At 47.8% G+C, this 12,500-nt stretch overlaps 35 non-coding genes and 16 pseudogenes across 35 annotated transcripts in view; all 51 read right to left on the bottom strand.

Annotated features, from left to right (window-relative positions):
* Window positions 1-68, bottom strand: part of LOC141360333 (5S ribosomal RNA) — a 119-nt gene extending 51 nt beyond the window's left edge. The window contains exon 1 of the ribosomal RNA XR_012366846.1: window positions 1-68. This exon is cut by the window's left edge and continues 51 nt beyond it. This is a non-coding gene — a ribosomal RNA (5S ribosomal RNA).
* Window positions 69-197: 129 nt separating this feature from the next.
* LOC141361028 (5S ribosomal RNA) lies at window positions 198-316 on the bottom strand. The gene has a single exon (XR_012367082.1). It is a non-coding gene; the product is annotated as a 5S ribosomal RNA (ribosomal RNA).
* A 120-nt stretch (window positions 317-436) lies between these two features.
* Window positions 437-555, bottom strand: LOC141360442 (5S ribosomal RNA). The gene has a single exon (XR_012366956.1). It is a non-coding gene; the product is annotated as a 5S ribosomal RNA (ribosomal RNA).
* Window positions 556-696: 141 nt separating this feature from the next.
* Window positions 697-815, bottom strand: LOC141360771 (5S ribosomal RNA; annotated as a pseudogene).
* Window positions 816-956: 141 nt separating this feature from the next.
* Window positions 957-1,075, bottom strand: LOC141360833 (5S ribosomal RNA; annotated as a pseudogene).
* Window positions 1,076-1,204: 129 nt separating this feature from the next.
* LOC141361018 (5S ribosomal RNA) lies at window positions 1,205-1,323 on the bottom strand. The gene has a single exon (XR_012367081.1). It is a non-coding gene; the product is annotated as a 5S ribosomal RNA (ribosomal RNA).
* Window positions 1,324-1,450: 127 nt separating this feature from the next.
* On the bottom strand, window positions 1,451-1,569 carry LOC141360643 (5S ribosomal RNA; annotated as a pseudogene).
* A 130-nt stretch (window positions 1,570-1,699) lies between these two features.
* LOC141359732 (5S ribosomal RNA) lies at window positions 1,700-1,818 on the bottom strand. Its single transcript, XR_012366213.1, has one exon. It is a non-coding gene; the product is annotated as a 5S ribosomal RNA (ribosomal RNA).
* Window positions 1,819-1,938: 120 nt separating this feature from the next.
* LOC141361010 (5S ribosomal RNA) lies at window positions 1,939-2,057 on the bottom strand. Its single transcript, XR_012367080.1, has one exon. It is a non-coding gene; the product is annotated as a 5S ribosomal RNA (ribosomal RNA).
* A 141-nt stretch (window positions 2,058-2,198) lies between these two features.
* LOC141360999 (5S ribosomal RNA) lies at window positions 2,199-2,317 on the bottom strand. Its single transcript, XR_012367079.1, has one exon. It is a non-coding gene; the product is annotated as a 5S ribosomal RNA (ribosomal RNA).
* A 141-nt stretch (window positions 2,318-2,458) lies between these two features.
* On the bottom strand, window positions 2,459-2,577 carry LOC141360701 (5S ribosomal RNA; annotated as a pseudogene).
* A 129-nt stretch (window positions 2,578-2,706) lies between these two features.
* Window positions 2,707-2,825, bottom strand: LOC141360891 (5S ribosomal RNA; annotated as a pseudogene).
* Window positions 2,826-2,947: 122 nt separating this feature from the next.
* LOC141359731 (5S ribosomal RNA) lies at window positions 2,948-3,066 on the bottom strand. Its single transcript, XR_012366212.1, has one exon. It is a non-coding gene; the product is annotated as a 5S ribosomal RNA (ribosomal RNA).
* Window positions 3,067-3,186: 120 nt separating this feature from the next.
* Window positions 3,187-3,305, bottom strand: LOC141360283 (5S ribosomal RNA). Its single transcript, XR_012366796.1, has one exon. It is a non-coding gene; the product is annotated as a 5S ribosomal RNA (ribosomal RNA).
* A 128-nt stretch (window positions 3,306-3,433) lies between these two features.
* LOC141360988 (5S ribosomal RNA) lies at window positions 3,434-3,552 on the bottom strand. Its single transcript, XR_012367078.1, has one exon. It is a non-coding gene; the product is annotated as a 5S ribosomal RNA (ribosomal RNA).
* Window positions 3,553-3,681: 129 nt separating this feature from the next.
* On the bottom strand, window positions 3,682-3,800 carry LOC141360977 (5S ribosomal RNA). The gene has a single exon (XR_012367076.1). It is a non-coding gene; the product is annotated as a 5S ribosomal RNA (ribosomal RNA).
* Window positions 3,801-3,920: 120 nt separating this feature from the next.
* On the bottom strand, window positions 3,921-4,039 carry LOC141360440 (5S ribosomal RNA). Its single transcript, XR_012366954.1, has one exon. It is a non-coding gene; the product is annotated as a 5S ribosomal RNA (ribosomal RNA).
* A 141-nt stretch (window positions 4,040-4,180) lies between these two features.
* On the bottom strand, window positions 4,181-4,299 carry LOC141360471 (5S ribosomal RNA). The gene has a single exon (XR_012366986.1). It is a non-coding gene; the product is annotated as a 5S ribosomal RNA (ribosomal RNA).
* A 141-nt stretch (window positions 4,300-4,440) lies between these two features.
* LOC141360671 (5S ribosomal RNA) lies at window positions 4,441-4,559 on the bottom strand (annotated as a pseudogene).
* A 129-nt stretch (window positions 4,560-4,688) lies between these two features.
* On the bottom strand, window positions 4,689-4,807 carry LOC141360968 (5S ribosomal RNA). The gene has a single exon (XR_012367075.1). It is a non-coding gene; the product is annotated as a 5S ribosomal RNA (ribosomal RNA).
* A 127-nt stretch (window positions 4,808-4,934) lies between these two features.
* LOC141360642 (5S ribosomal RNA) lies at window positions 4,935-5,053 on the bottom strand (annotated as a pseudogene).
* Window positions 5,054-5,183: 130 nt separating this feature from the next.
* LOC141359964 (5S ribosomal RNA) lies at window positions 5,184-5,302 on the bottom strand. Its single transcript, XR_012366464.1, has one exon. It is a non-coding gene; the product is annotated as a 5S ribosomal RNA (ribosomal RNA).
* Window positions 5,303-5,422: 120 nt separating this feature from the next.
* LOC141360439 (5S ribosomal RNA) lies at window positions 5,423-5,541 on the bottom strand. The gene has a single exon (XR_012366953.1). It is a non-coding gene; the product is annotated as a 5S ribosomal RNA (ribosomal RNA).
* A 141-nt stretch (window positions 5,542-5,682) lies between these two features.
* On the bottom strand, window positions 5,683-5,801 carry LOC141360470 (5S ribosomal RNA). The gene has a single exon (XR_012366985.1). It is a non-coding gene; the product is annotated as a 5S ribosomal RNA (ribosomal RNA).
* A 129-nt stretch (window positions 5,802-5,930) lies between these two features.
* Window positions 5,931-6,049, bottom strand: LOC141360957 (5S ribosomal RNA). Its single transcript, XR_012367074.1, has one exon. It is a non-coding gene; the product is annotated as a 5S ribosomal RNA (ribosomal RNA).
* Window positions 6,050-6,176: 127 nt separating this feature from the next.
* Window positions 6,177-6,295, bottom strand: LOC141360641 (5S ribosomal RNA; annotated as a pseudogene).
* Window positions 6,296-6,425: 130 nt separating this feature from the next.
* On the bottom strand, window positions 6,426-6,544 carry LOC141359962 (5S ribosomal RNA). Its single transcript, XR_012366462.1, has one exon. It is a non-coding gene; the product is annotated as a 5S ribosomal RNA (ribosomal RNA).
* Window positions 6,545-6,664: 120 nt separating this feature from the next.
* LOC141360946 (5S ribosomal RNA) lies at window positions 6,665-6,783 on the bottom strand. Its single transcript, XR_012367073.1, has one exon. It is a non-coding gene; the product is annotated as a 5S ribosomal RNA (ribosomal RNA).
* A 141-nt stretch (window positions 6,784-6,924) lies between these two features.
* LOC141360935 (5S ribosomal RNA) lies at window positions 6,925-7,043 on the bottom strand. The gene has a single exon (XR_012367072.1). It is a non-coding gene; the product is annotated as a 5S ribosomal RNA (ribosomal RNA).
* Window positions 7,044-7,184: 141 nt separating this feature from the next.
* LOC141360550 (5S ribosomal RNA) lies at window positions 7,185-7,303 on the bottom strand (annotated as a pseudogene).
* A 127-nt stretch (window positions 7,304-7,430) lies between these two features.
* Window positions 7,431-7,549, bottom strand: LOC141360890 (5S ribosomal RNA; annotated as a pseudogene).
* A 130-nt stretch (window positions 7,550-7,679) lies between these two features.
* On the bottom strand, window positions 7,680-7,798 carry LOC141360924 (5S ribosomal RNA). Its single transcript, XR_012367071.1, has one exon. It is a non-coding gene; the product is annotated as a 5S ribosomal RNA (ribosomal RNA).
* A 141-nt stretch (window positions 7,799-7,939) lies between these two features.
* On the bottom strand, window positions 7,940-8,058 carry LOC141359767 (5S ribosomal RNA). Its single transcript, XR_012366248.1, has one exon. It is a non-coding gene; the product is annotated as a 5S ribosomal RNA (ribosomal RNA).
* Window positions 8,059-8,199: 141 nt separating this feature from the next.
* LOC141360548 (5S ribosomal RNA) lies at window positions 8,200-8,318 on the bottom strand (annotated as a pseudogene).
* Window positions 8,319-8,438: 120 nt separating this feature from the next.
* Window positions 8,439-8,557, bottom strand: LOC141360282 (5S ribosomal RNA). The gene has a single exon (XR_012366795.1). It is a non-coding gene; the product is annotated as a 5S ribosomal RNA (ribosomal RNA).
* Window positions 8,558-8,685: 128 nt separating this feature from the next.
* On the bottom strand, window positions 8,686-8,804 carry LOC141359893 (5S ribosomal RNA). Its single transcript, XR_012366380.1, has one exon. It is a non-coding gene; the product is annotated as a 5S ribosomal RNA (ribosomal RNA).
* Window positions 8,805-8,933: 129 nt separating this feature from the next.
* LOC141360913 (5S ribosomal RNA) lies at window positions 8,934-9,052 on the bottom strand. The gene has a single exon (XR_012367070.1). It is a non-coding gene; the product is annotated as a 5S ribosomal RNA (ribosomal RNA).
* Window positions 9,053-9,172: 120 nt separating this feature from the next.
* On the bottom strand, window positions 9,173-9,291 carry LOC141360320 (5S ribosomal RNA). Its single transcript, XR_012366833.1, has one exon. It is a non-coding gene; the product is annotated as a 5S ribosomal RNA (ribosomal RNA).
* A 141-nt stretch (window positions 9,292-9,432) lies between these two features.
* LOC141360332 (5S ribosomal RNA) lies at window positions 9,433-9,551 on the bottom strand. Its single transcript, XR_012366845.1, has one exon. It is a non-coding gene; the product is annotated as a 5S ribosomal RNA (ribosomal RNA).
* Window positions 9,552-9,680: 129 nt separating this feature from the next.
* On the bottom strand, window positions 9,681-9,799 carry LOC141360904 (5S ribosomal RNA). The gene has a single exon (XR_012367069.1). It is a non-coding gene; the product is annotated as a 5S ribosomal RNA (ribosomal RNA).
* Window positions 9,800-9,919: 120 nt separating this feature from the next.
* LOC141360438 (5S ribosomal RNA) lies at window positions 9,920-10,038 on the bottom strand. Its single transcript, XR_012366952.1, has one exon. It is a non-coding gene; the product is annotated as a 5S ribosomal RNA (ribosomal RNA).
* A 140-nt stretch (window positions 10,039-10,178) lies between these two features.
* Window positions 10,179-10,297, bottom strand: LOC141360608 (5S ribosomal RNA; annotated as a pseudogene).
* A 129-nt stretch (window positions 10,298-10,426) lies between these two features.
* Window positions 10,427-10,545, bottom strand: LOC141360894 (5S ribosomal RNA). Its single transcript, XR_012367068.1, has one exon. It is a non-coding gene; the product is annotated as a 5S ribosomal RNA (ribosomal RNA).
* A 127-nt stretch (window positions 10,546-10,672) lies between these two features.
* On the bottom strand, window positions 10,673-10,791 carry LOC141360885 (5S ribosomal RNA; annotated as a pseudogene).
* Window positions 10,792-10,921: 130 nt separating this feature from the next.
* LOC141359730 (5S ribosomal RNA) lies at window positions 10,922-11,040 on the bottom strand. Its single transcript, XR_012366211.1, has one exon. It is a non-coding gene; the product is annotated as a 5S ribosomal RNA (ribosomal RNA).
* A 120-nt stretch (window positions 11,041-11,160) lies between these two features.
* On the bottom strand, window positions 11,161-11,279 carry LOC141360883 (5S ribosomal RNA). Its single transcript, XR_012367067.1, has one exon. It is a non-coding gene; the product is annotated as a 5S ribosomal RNA (ribosomal RNA).
* Window positions 11,280-11,420: 141 nt separating this feature from the next.
* LOC141360871 (5S ribosomal RNA) lies at window positions 11,421-11,539 on the bottom strand. The gene has a single exon (XR_012367065.1). It is a non-coding gene; the product is annotated as a 5S ribosomal RNA (ribosomal RNA).
* Window positions 11,540-11,680: 141 nt separating this feature from the next.
* Window positions 11,681-11,799, bottom strand: LOC141360547 (5S ribosomal RNA; annotated as a pseudogene).
* Window positions 11,800-11,926: 127 nt separating this feature from the next.
* On the bottom strand, window positions 11,927-12,045 carry LOC141360976 (5S ribosomal RNA; annotated as a pseudogene).
* Window positions 12,046-12,187: 142 nt separating this feature from the next.
* Window positions 12,188-12,306, bottom strand: LOC141360861 (5S ribosomal RNA). The gene has a single exon (XR_012367063.1). It is a non-coding gene; the product is annotated as a 5S ribosomal RNA (ribosomal RNA).
* A 141-nt stretch (window positions 12,307-12,447) lies between these two features.
* LOC141360546 (5S ribosomal RNA) overlaps window positions 12,448-12,500 on the bottom strand; it is a 119-nt pseudogene continuing 66 nt past the window's right edge.

Below are 12,500 nucleotides of genomic sequence, written 5' to 3'. Positions count from 1 at the left end.
GGCCCGACCCTGTTTGGCTTCCGAGATCAGACAAGAGCGGGCGTGCTCAGGGTGGTGTGGCCGTAAGCGGGCGCTGACCCGATTCGAGAGCCACTTCAAGACTAATGTGGCAACGCCATGCCATCGGCGAACGCTTACAGAAAGGATGCATTTCTGGAAAAAAATTATATGAATAAATAATTAAATAATTAATTAAATGCTTACAGCACCTGGTATTCCCAGGCGGTCTCCCATCCAAGTACTAACCAGGCCCGACCCTGCTTGGCTTCCGAGATCAGACGAGAGCGGGCGTGCTCAGGGTGGTGTGGCCGTAAGCGAGCGCTGATTCAATTCGAGAGCCACTTCAAGACTAATGTGGCAACGCCATGCCATCGGCAAACGCTTACAGAAAGGATGCATTTCTGGAAAAAATTATATGAATAAATAATTAATTAAATGCTTACAGCACCTGGTATTCCCAGGCGGTCTCCCATCCAAGTACTAACCAGGCCCGACCCTGTTTGGCTTCCGAGATCAGACAAGAGCGGGCGTGCTCAGGGTGGTGTGGCCGTAAGCGAGCGCTGACCCGATTCGAGAGCCACTTCAAGACTAATGTGGCAACGCCATGCCATCGGCGAACACTTACAGAAAGGATGCATTTCTGGAAAAAAATTATATGAATAAATAAATAAATAATTAATTAAATAAAGAATTAAATGCTTACAGCACCTTGTATTCCCAGGCGGTCTCCCATCCAAGTACTAACCAGGCCTGACCCTGCTTGGCTTCCGAGATCAGACGAGAGCGGGCGTGCTCAGGGTGGTGTGGCCGTAAGCAAGCGCTGACTCGATTCGAGAGCCACTTCAAGACTAATTTGGCAACGCCATGCCATCGGCGAACGCTTACAGAAAGGATGCATTTCTGGAAAAAATTTATATGAATAAATAATTAAATAATTAATTAAATAAAGAATTAAATGCTTACAGCACCTGGTATTCCCAGGCTATCTCCCATCCAAGTACTAACCAGGCCCGACCCTGCTTGGCTTCCGAGATCAGACGAGAGCGGGCGTGCTCAGGGTGGTGTGGCCATAAGCGAGCGCTGACTCAATTCGAGAGCCACTTCAAGACTAATGTGGCAACGCCATGCCATCGGCGAACGCTTACAGAAAGTATGCATTTCTGGAAAAAAATTATATGAATAAATAATTTAATAATTAATTAAATGCTTACAGCACCTGGTATTCCCAGGCGGTCTCCCATCCAAGTACTAACCAGGCCCGACCCTGCTTGGCTTCCGAGATCAGACGAGAGCGGGCGTGCTCAGGGTGGTGTGGCCGTAAGCGAGCGCTGACTCGATTCGAGAGCCACTTCAAGACTAATGTGGCAACGCCATGCCATGTGCGAACGCTTACAGAAAGGATGCATTTCTGGAAAAATTATATGAATAAATAATTAAATAATTAATTAAATGCTTACAGCACCTGGTATTCCTAGGCGGTCTCCCATCCAAGTACTAACCAGGCCCGACCCTGCTTGGCTTCCGAGATCAGACGAGAGCGGGCGTGCTGAGGGTGGTGTGGCCGTAAACGAGCGCTGACTCGATTCGAGAGCCACTTCAAGATTAATGTGGCAACGCCATGCCATCGGCGAACGCTTACAGAAAGGATGCATTTCTGGAAAAAAAATTATATGAATAAATAATTAAATAATTAATTAAATGCTTACAGCACCTGGGATTCCCAGGCGGTCTCCCATCCAAGTACTAACCAGGCCCGACCCTGCTTGGCTTCCGAGATCAGACGAGAGCGGGCGTGCTCAGGGTGGTGTGGCCGTAAGCGAGCGCTGACTCGATTCGAGAGCCACTTCAAGACTAATGTGGCAACGCCATGCCATCGGCGAACGCTTACAGAAAGGATGCATTTCTGGAAAAAATTATATGAATAAATAATGAATTAAATGCTTACAGCACCTGGTATTCCCAGGCGGTCTCCCATCCAAGTACTAACCAGGCCCGACCCTGCTTGGCTTCCGAGATCAGACGAGAGCGGGCGTGCTCAGGGTGGTGTGGCCGTAAGCGAGCGCTGACTCGATTCGAGAGCCACTTCAAGACTAATGTGGCAACGCCATGCCATCGGCGAACGCTTACAGAAAGGATGCATTTCTGGAAAAAATTTATATGAATAAATAATTAAATAATTAATTAAATAAAGAATTAAATGCTTACAGCACCTGGTATTCCCAGGCGGTCTCCCATCCAAGTACTAACCAGGCCCGACCCTGCTTGGCTTCCGAGATCAGACGAGAGCGGGCGTGCTCAGGGTGGTGTGGCCGTAAGCGAGCGCTGATTCGATTCGAGAGCCACTTCAAGACTAATGTGGCAACGCCATGCCATCGGCGAACGCTTACAGAAAGGATGCATTTCTGGAAAAAAATTATATGAATAAGTAATTAAATAATTAATTAAATAAATAATTAAATGCTTACAGCACCTGGTATTCCCAGGCGGTCTCCCATCCAAGTACTAAACAGGCCCGATCCTGCTTGGCTTCCGAGATCAGACGAGAGCAGGCGTGCTCAGGGTGGTGTGGCCGTAAGCGAGCGCTGACTCGATTCGAGAGCCACTTCAAGACTAATGTGGCAACGCCATGCCATCGGCGAACGCTTACAGAAAGGATGCATTTCTGGAAAAAAATTATATAAATAAATAATTAAATAATTAATTAAATGCTTACAGCACCTGGTATTCCTAGGCGGTCTCCCATCCAAGTACTAACCAGGCCCGACCCTGCTGGGCTTCCGAGATCAGACGAGAGCGGGCGTGCTGAGGGTGGTGTGGCCGTAAACGAGCGCTGACTCAATTCGAGAGCCACTTCAAGATTAATGTGGCAACGCCATGCCATCGGCGAACGCTTACAGAAAGGATGCATTTCTGGAAAAAAAATTATATGAATAAATAATTAATTAAATGCTTACAGCACCTGGGATTCCCAGGCGGTCTCCCATCCAAGTACTAACCAGGCCCGACCCTGCTTGGCTTCCGAGATCAGACGAGAGCGGGCGTGCTCAGGGTGGTGTGGCCGTAAGCGAGCGCTGACTTGATTCGAGAGCCACTTCAAGACTAATGTGGCAACGCCATGCCATCGGCGAACGCTTACAGAAAGGATGCATTTCTGGAAAAAATTATATGAATAAATAATGAATTAAATGCTTACAGCACCTGGTATTCCCAGGCGGTCTCCCATCCAAGTACTAACCAGGCCCGACCCTGCTTGGCTTTCGAGATCAGACGAGAGCGGGCGTGCTCAGGGTGGTGTGGCCATAAGCGAGCGCTGACTCAATTCGAGAGCCACTTCAAGACTAATGTGGCAACGCCATGCCATCGGCGAACGCTTACAGAAATTATGCATTTCTGGAAAAAATTATATGAATAAATAATTAAATAATTAATTAAATGCTTACAGCACCTGGTATTCCCAGGCGGTCTCCCATCCAAGTACTAACCAGGCCCGACCCTGCTTGGCTTCCGAGATCAGACGAGAGCGGGCGTGCTCAGGGTGGTGTGGCCGTAAGCGAGCGCTGACTCGATTCGAGAGCCACTTCAAGACTAATGTGGCAACGCCATGCCATCGGCGAACGCTTACAGAAAGGATGCATTTCTGGAAAAAAATTATATGAATAAATAATTAAATAATTAATTAAATGCTTACAGCACCTGGTATTCCCAGGCGGTCTCCCATCCAAGTACTAACCAGGCCCGACCCTGCTTGGCTTCCGAGATCAGACGAGAGCGGGCGTGCTCAGGGTGGTGTGGCCGTAAGCGAGCGCTGATTCAATTCGAGAGCCACTTCAAGACTAATGTGGCAACGCCATGCCATCGACAAACGCTTACAGAAAGGATGCATTTCTGGAAAAAATTATATGAATAAATAATTAATTAAATGCTTACAGCACCTGGTATTCCCAGGCGGTCTCCCATCCAAGTACTAACCAGGCCCGACCCTGTTTGGCTTCCGAGATCAGACAAGAGCGGGCGTGCTCAGGGTGGTGTGGCCGTAAGCGAGCGCTGACCCGATTCGAGAGCCACTTCAAGACTAATGTGGCAACGCCATGCCATCGGCGAACACTTACAGAAAGGATGCATTTCTGGAAAAAAATTATATGAATAAATAAATAAATAATTAATTAAATAAAGAATTAAATGCTTACAGCACCTTGTATTCCCAGGCGGTCTCCCATCCAAGTACTAACCAGGCCCGACCCTGCTTGGCTTCCGAGATCAGACGAGAGCGGGCGTGCTCAGGGTGGTGTGGCCGTAAGCAAGCGCTGACTCGATTCGAGAGCCACTTCAAGACTAATTTGGCAACGCCATGCCATCGGCGAACGCTTACAGAAAGGATGCATTTCTGGAAAAAATTTATATGAATAAATAATTAAATAATTAATTAAATAAAGAATTAAATGCTTACAGCACCTGGTATTCCCAGGCTGTCTCCCATCCAAGTACTAACCAGGCCCGACCCTGCTTGGCTTCCGAGATCAGACGAGAGCGGGCGTGCTCAGGGTGGTGTGGCCATAAGCGAGCGCTGACTCAATTCGAGAGCCACTTCAAGACTAATGTGGCAACGCCATGCCATCGGCGAACGCTTACAGAAAGTATGCATTTCTGGAAAAAAATTATATGAATAAATAATTTAATAATTAATTAAATGCTTACAGCACCTGGTATTCCCAGGCGGTCTCCCATCCAAGTACTAACCAGGCCCGACCCTGCTTGGCTTCCGAGATCAGACGAGAGCGGGCGTGCTCAGGGTGGTGTGGCCGTAAGCGAGCGCTGACTCGATTCGAGAGCCACTTCAAGACTAATGTGGCAACGCCATGCCATGTGCGAACGCTTACAGAAAGGATGCATTTCTGGAAAAATTATATGAATAAATAATTAAATAATTAATTAAATGCTTACAGCACCTGGTATTCCTAGGCGGTCTCCCATCCAAGTACTAACCAGGCCCGACCCTGCTTGGCTTCCGAGATCAGACGAGAGCGGGCGTGCTGAGGGTGGTGTGGCCGTAAACGAGCGCTGACTCGATTCGAGAGCCACTTCAAGATTAATGTGGCAACGCCATGCCATCGGCGAACGCTTACAGAAAGGATGCATTTCTGGAAAAAAAATTATATGAATAAATAATTAAATAATTAATTAAATGCTTACAGCACCTGGGATTCCCAGGCGGTCTCCCATCCAAGTACTAACCAGGCCCGACCCTGCTTGGCTTCCGAGATCAGACGAGAGCGGGCGTGCTCAAGGTGGTGTGGCCGTAAGCGAGGGCTGACTCGATTCGAGAGCCACTTCAAGACTAATGTGGCAACGCCATGCCATCGACAAACGCTTACAGAAAGGATGCATTTCTGGAAAAAATTATATGAATAAATAATTAATTAAATGCTTACAGCACCTGGTATTCCCAGGCGGTCTCCCATCCAAGTACTAACCAGGCCCGACCCTGTTTGGCTTCCGAGATCAGACAAGAGCGGGCGTGCTCAGGGTGGTGTGGCCGTAAGCGAGCGCTGACCCGATTCGAGAGCCACTTCAAGACTAATGTGGCAACGCCATGCCATCGGCGAACACTTACAGAAAGGATGCATTTCTGGAAAAAAATTATATGAATAAATAAATAAATAATTAATTAAATAAAGAATTAAATGCTTACAGCACCTTGTATTCCCAGGCGGTCTCCCATCCAAGTACTAACCAGGCCCGACCCTGCTTGGCTTCCGAGATCAGACGAGAGCGGGCGTGCTCAGGGTGGTGTGGCCGTAAGCAAGCGCTGACTCGATTCGAGAGCCACTTCAAGACTAATGTGGCAACGCCATGCCATCGGCGAACGCTTACAGAAAGTATGCATTTCTGGAAAAAATTTATATGAATAAATAATTTAATAATTAATTAAATGCTTACAGCACCTGGTATTCCCAGGCGGTCTCCCATCCAAGTACTAACCAGGCCCGACCCTGCTTGGCTTCCGAGATCAGACGAGAGCGGGCGTGCTCAGGGTGGTGTGGCCGTAAGCGAGCGCTGACTCGATTCGAGAGCCACTTCAAGACTAATGTGGCAACGCCATGCCATGTGCGAACGCTTACAGAAAGGATGCATTTCTGGAAAAATTATATGAATAAATAATTAAATAATTAATTAAATGCTTACAGCACCTGGTATTCCTAGGCGGTCTCCCATCCAAGTACTAACCAGGCCCGACCCTGCTTGGCTTCCGAGATCAGACGAGAGCGGGCGTGCTGAGGGTGGTGTGGCCGTAAACGAGCGCTGACTCGATTCGAGAGCCACTTCAAGATTAATGTGGCAACGCCATGCCATCGGCGAACGCTTACAGAAAGGATGCATTTCTGGAAAAAAAATTATATGAATAAATAATTAAATAATTAATTAAATGCTTACAGCACCTGGGATTCCCAGGCGGTCTCCCATCCAAGTACTAACCAGGCCCGACCCTGCTTGGCTTCCGAGATCAGACGAGAGCGGGCGTGCTCAAGGTGGTGTGGCCGTAAGCGAGGGCTGACTCGATTCGAGAGCCACTTCAAGACTAATGTGGCAACGCCATGCCATCGGCGAACGCTTACAGAAAGGATGCATTTCTGGAAAAAATTATATGAATAAATAATGAATTAAATGCTTACAGCACCTGGTATTCCCAGGCGGTCTCCCATCCAAGTACTAACCAGGCCCGACCCTGCTTGGCTTCCGAGATCAGACGAGAGCGGGCGTGCTCAGGGTGGTGTGGCCGTAAGCGAGCGCAGACTCGATTCGAGAGCCACTTCAAGACTAATGTGGCAACGCCATGCCATCGGCGAACGCTTACAGAAAGGATGCATTTCTGGAAAAAATTTATATGAATAAATAATTAAATAATTAATTAAATAAAGAATTAAATGCTTACAGCACCTGGTATTCCCAGGCGGTCTCCCATCCAAGTACTAACCAGGCCCGACCCTGCTTGGCTTCCGAGATCAGACGAGAGCGGGCGTGCTCAGGGTGGTGTGGCCGTAAGCGAGCGCTGATTCGATTCGAGAGCCACTTCAAGACTAATGTGGCAACGCCATGCCATCGGCGAACGCTTACAGAAAGGATGCATTTCTGGAAAAAAATTATATGAATAAGTAATTAAATAATTAATTAAATAAATAATTAAATGCTTACAGCACCTGGTATTCCCAGGCGGTCTCCCATCCAAGTACTAAACAGGCCCGATCCTGCTTGGCTTCCGAGATCAGACGAGAGCGGGCGTGCTCAGGGTGGTGTGGCCGTAAGCAAGCGCTGACTCGATTCGAGAGCCACTTCAAGACTAATGTGGCAACGCCATGCCATGTGCGAACGCTTACAGAAAGGATGCATTTCTGGAAAAATTATATGAATAAATAATTAAATAATTAATTAAATGCTTACAGCACCTGGTATTCCTAGGCGGTCTCCCATCCAAGTACTAACCAGGCCCGACCCTGCTGGGCTTCCGAGATCAGACGAGAGCGGGCGTGCTGAGGGTGGTGTGGCCGTAAACGAGCGCTGACTCAATTCGAGAGCCACTTCAAGATTAATGTGGCAACGCCATGCCATCGGCGAACGCTTACAGAAAGGATGCATTTCTGGAAAAAAAATTATATGAATAAATAATTAAATAATTAATTAAATGCTTACAGCACCTGGTATTCCCAGGCGGTCTCCCATCCAAGTACTAACCAGGCCCGACCCTGCTTGGCTTCCGAGATCAGACGAGAGCGGGCGTGCTCAGGGTGGTGTGGCCGTAAGCGAGCGCTGACTCGATTCGAGAGCCACTTCAAGACTAATGTGGCAACGCCATGCCATCGGCGAACGCTTACAGAAAGGATGCATTTCTGGAAAAAATTTATATGAATAAATAATTAAATAATTAATTAAATAAAGAATTAAATGCTTACAGCACCCGGTATTCCCAGGCGGTCTCCCATCCAAGTACTAACCAGGCCCGACCCTGCTTGGCTTCCGAGATCAGACGAGAGCGGGCGTGCTCAGGGTGGTGTGGCCGTAAGCAAGCGCTGATTCGATTCGAGAGCCACTTCAAGACTAATGTGGCAACGCCATGCCATCGGCGAACGCTTACAGAAAGGATGCATTTCTGGAAAAAAATTATATGAATAAGTAATTAAATAATTAATTAAATAAATAATTAAATGCTTACAGCACCTGGTATTCCCAGGCGGTCTCCCATCCAAGTACTAAACAGGCCCGATCCTGCTTGGCTTCCGAGATCAGACGAGAGCGGGCGTGCTCAGGGTGGTGTGGCCGTAAGCGAGCGCTGACTCGATTCGAGAGCCACTTCAAGACTAATGTGGCAACGCCATGCCATCGGCGAACGCTTACAGAAAGGATGCATTTGTGGAAAAAATTATATGAATAAATAATTAATTAAATGCTTACAGCACCTGGTATTCCCAGGCGGTCTCCCATCCAAGTACTAACCAGGCCCGACCCTGCTTGGCTTTCGAGATCAGACGAGAGCGGGCGTGCTCAGGGTGGTGTGGCCATAAGCGAGCGCTGACTCAATTCGAGAGCCACTTCAAGACTAATGTGGCAACGCCATGCCATCGGCGAACGCTTACAGAAATTATGCATTTCTGGAAAAAATTATATGAATAAATAATTAAATAATTAATTAAATGCTTACAGCACCTGGTATTCCCAGGCGGTCTCCCATCCAAGTACTAACCAGGCCCGACCCTGCTTGGCTTCCGAGATCAGACGAGAGCGGGCGTGCTCAGGGGGGTGTGGCCGTAAGCGAGCGCTGACTCGATTCGAGAGCCACTTCAAGACTAATGTGGCAACGCCATGCCATCGGCGAAAGCTTACAGAAAGGATGCATTTCTGGAAAAAAATTATATGAATAAATAATTAAATAATTAATTAAATGCTTACAGCACCTGGTATTCCCAGGCGGTCTCCCATCCAAGTACTAACCAGGCCCGACCCTGCTTGGCTTCCGAGATCAGACGAGAGCGGGCGTGCTCAGGGTGGTGTGGCCGTAAGCGAGCGCTGATTCGATTCGAGAGCCACTTCAAGACTAATGTGGCAACGCCATGCCATCGGCAAACGCTTACAGAAAGGATGCATTTCTGGAAAAAATTATATGAATAAATAATTAATTAAATGCTTACAGCACCTGGTATTCCCAGGCGGTCTCCCATCCAAGTACTAACCAGGCCCGACCCTGCTCGGCTTCCGAGATCAGACGAGAGCGGGCGTGCTCAGGGTGGTGTGGCCGTAAGCGAGCGCTGACTTGATTCGAGAGCCACTTCAAGACTAATGTGGCAACGCCATGCCATCGGCGAACGCTTACAGAAAGGATGCATTTCTGGAAAAAAATTATATGAATAAGTATTTAAATAATTAATTAAATAAAGAATTAAATGCTTACAGCACCTGGTATTCCCAGGAGGTCTCCCATCCAAGTACTAACCAGGCCCGACCCTGTTTGGCTTCCGAGATCAGACAAGAGCGGGCGTGCTCAGGGTGGTGTGGCCGTAAGCGGGCGCTGACCCGATTCGAGAGCCACTTCAAGACTAATGTGGCAACGCCATGCCATCGGCGAACGCTTACAGAAAGGATGCATTTCTGGAAAAAAATTATATGAATAAATAATTAAATAATTAATTAAATGCTTACAGCACCTGGTATTCCCAGGCGGTCTCCCATCCAAGTACTAACCAGGCCCGACCCTGCTTGGCTTCCGAGATCAGACGAGAGCGGGCGTGCTCAGGGTGGTGTGGCCGTAAGCGAGCGCTGATTCAATTCGAGAGCCACTTCAAGACTAATGTGGCAACGCCATGCCATCGGCAAACGCTTACAGAAAGGATGCATTTCTGGAAAAAATTATATGAATAAATAATTAATTAAATGCTTACAGCACCTGGTATTCCCAGGCGGTCTCCCATCCAAGTACTAACCAGGCCCGACCCTGTTTGGCTTCCGAGATCAGACAAGAGCGGGCGTGCTCAGGGTGGTGTGGCCGTAAGCGAGCGCTGACCCGATTCGAGAGCCACTTCAAGACTAATGTGGCAACGCCATGCCATCGGCGAACACTTACAGAAAGGATGCATTTCTGGAAAAAATTATATGAATAAATAAATAAATAATTAATTAAATAAAGAATTAAATGCTTACAGCACCTTGTATTCCCAGGCGGTCTCCCATCCAAGTACTAACCAGGCCCGACCCTGCTTGGCTTCCGAGATCAGACGAGAGCGGGCGTGCTCAGGGTGGTGTGGCCATAAGCGAGCGCTGACTCAATTCGAGAGCCACTTCAAGACTAATGTGGCAACGCCATGCCATCGGCGAACGCTTACAGAAAGTATGCATTTCTGGAAAAAAATTATATGAATAAATAATTTAATAATTAATTAAATGCTTACAGCACCTGGTATTCCCAGGCGGTCTCCCATCCAAGTACTAACCAGGCCCGACCCTGCTTGGCTTCCGAGATCAGACGAGAGCGGGCGTGCTCAGGGTGGTGTGGCCGTAAGCGAGCGCTGACTCGATTCGAGAGCCACTTCAAGACTAATGTGGCAACGCCATGCCATGTGCGAACGCTTACAGAAAGGATGCATTTCTGGAAAAATTATATGAATAAATAATTAAATAATTAATTAAATGCTTACAGCACCTGGTATTCCTAGGCGGTCTCCCATCCAAGTACTAACCAGGCCCGACCCTGCTTGGCTTCCGAGATCAGACGAGAGCGGGCGTGCTGAGGGTGGTGTGGCGGTAAACGAGCGCTGACTCGATTCGAGAGCCACTTCAAGATTAATGTGGCAACGCCATGCCATCGGCGAACGCTTACAGAAAGGATGCATTTCTGGAAAAAAAATTATATGAATAAATAATTAAATAATTAATTAAATGCTTACAGCACCTGGGATTCCCAGGCGGTCTCCCATCCAAGTACTAACCAGGCCCGACCCTGCTTGGCTTCCGAGATCAGACGAGAGCGGGCGTGCTCAGGGTGGTGTGGCCGTAAGCGAGCGCTGACTCGATTCGAGAGCCACTTCAAGACTAATGTGGCAACGCCATGCCATCGGCGAACGCTTACAGAAAGGATGCATTTCTGGAAAAAATTATATGAATAAATAATGAATTAAATGCTTACAGCACCTGGTATTCCCAGGCGGTCTCCCATCCAAGTACTAACCAGGCCCGACCCTGCTTGGCTTCCGAGATCAGACGAGAGCGGGCGTGCTCAGGGTGGTGTGGCCGTAAGCGAGCGCAGACTCGATTCGAGAGCCACTTCAAGACTAATGTGGCAACGCCATGCCATCGGCGAACGCTTACAGAAAGGATGCATTTCTGGAAAAAATTTATATGAATAAATAATTAAATAATTAATTAAATAAAGAATTAAATGCTTACAGCACCTGGTATTCCCAGGCGGTCTCCCATCCAAGTACTAACCAGGCCCGACCCTGCTTGGCTTCCGAGATCAGACGAGAGCGGGCGTGCTCAGGGTGGTGTGGCCGTAAGCGAGCGCTGATTCGATTCGAGAGCCACTTCAAGACTAATGTGGCAACGCCATGCCATCGGCGAACGCTTACAGAAAGGATGCATTTCTGGAAAAAAATTATATGAATAAGTAATTAAATAATTAATTAAATAAATAATTAAATGCTTACAGCACCTGGTATTCCCAGGCGGTCTCCCATCCAAGTACTAAACAGGCCCGATCCTGCTTGGCTTCCGAGATCAGACGAGAGCGGGCGTGCTCAGGGTGGTGTGGCCGTAAGCAAGCGCTGACTCGATTCGAGAGCCACTTCAAGACTAATGTGGCAACGCCATGCCATGTGCGAACGCTTACAGAAAGGATGCATTTCTGGAAAAATTATATGAATAAATAATTAAATAATTAATTAAATGCTTACAGCACCTGGTATTCCTAGGCGATCTCCCATCCAAGTACTAACCAGGCCCGACCCTGCTGGGCTTCCGAGATCAGACGAGAGCGGGCGTGCTGAGGGTGGTGTGGCCGTAAACGAGCGCTGACTCAATTCGAGAGCCACTTCAAGATTAATGTGGCAACGCCATGCCATCGGCGAACGCTTACAGAAAGGATGCATTTCTGGAAAAAAATTTATATGAATAAATAATTAAATAATTAATTAAATAAAGAATTAAATGCTTACAGCACCTGGTATTCCCAGGCGGTCTCCCATCCAAGTACTAACCAGGCCCGACCCTGCTTGGCTTCCGAGATCAGACGAGAGCGGGCGTGCTCAGGGTGGTGTGGCCGTAAGCAAGCGCTGATTCGATTCGAGAGCCACTTCAAGACTAATGTGGCAACGCCATGCCATCGGCGAACGCTTACAGAAAGGATGCATTTCTGGAAAAAAATTATATGAATAAGTAATTAAATAATTAATTAAATAAATAATTAAATGCTTACAGCACCTGGTATTCCCAGGCGGTCTCCCATCCAAGTACTAAACAGG

The sequence above is a fragment of the Misgurnus anguillicaudatus genome, chromosome 23, assembly GCF_027580225.2.
Source record: "Misgurnus anguillicaudatus chromosome 23, ASM2758022v2, whole genome shotgun sequence".
Lineage (NCBI taxonomy): Eukaryota > Metazoa > Chordata > Actinopteri > Cypriniformes > Cobitidae > Misgurnus > Misgurnus anguillicaudatus.
This window is presented reverse-complemented; position numbering and strand designations above follow the sequence as displayed.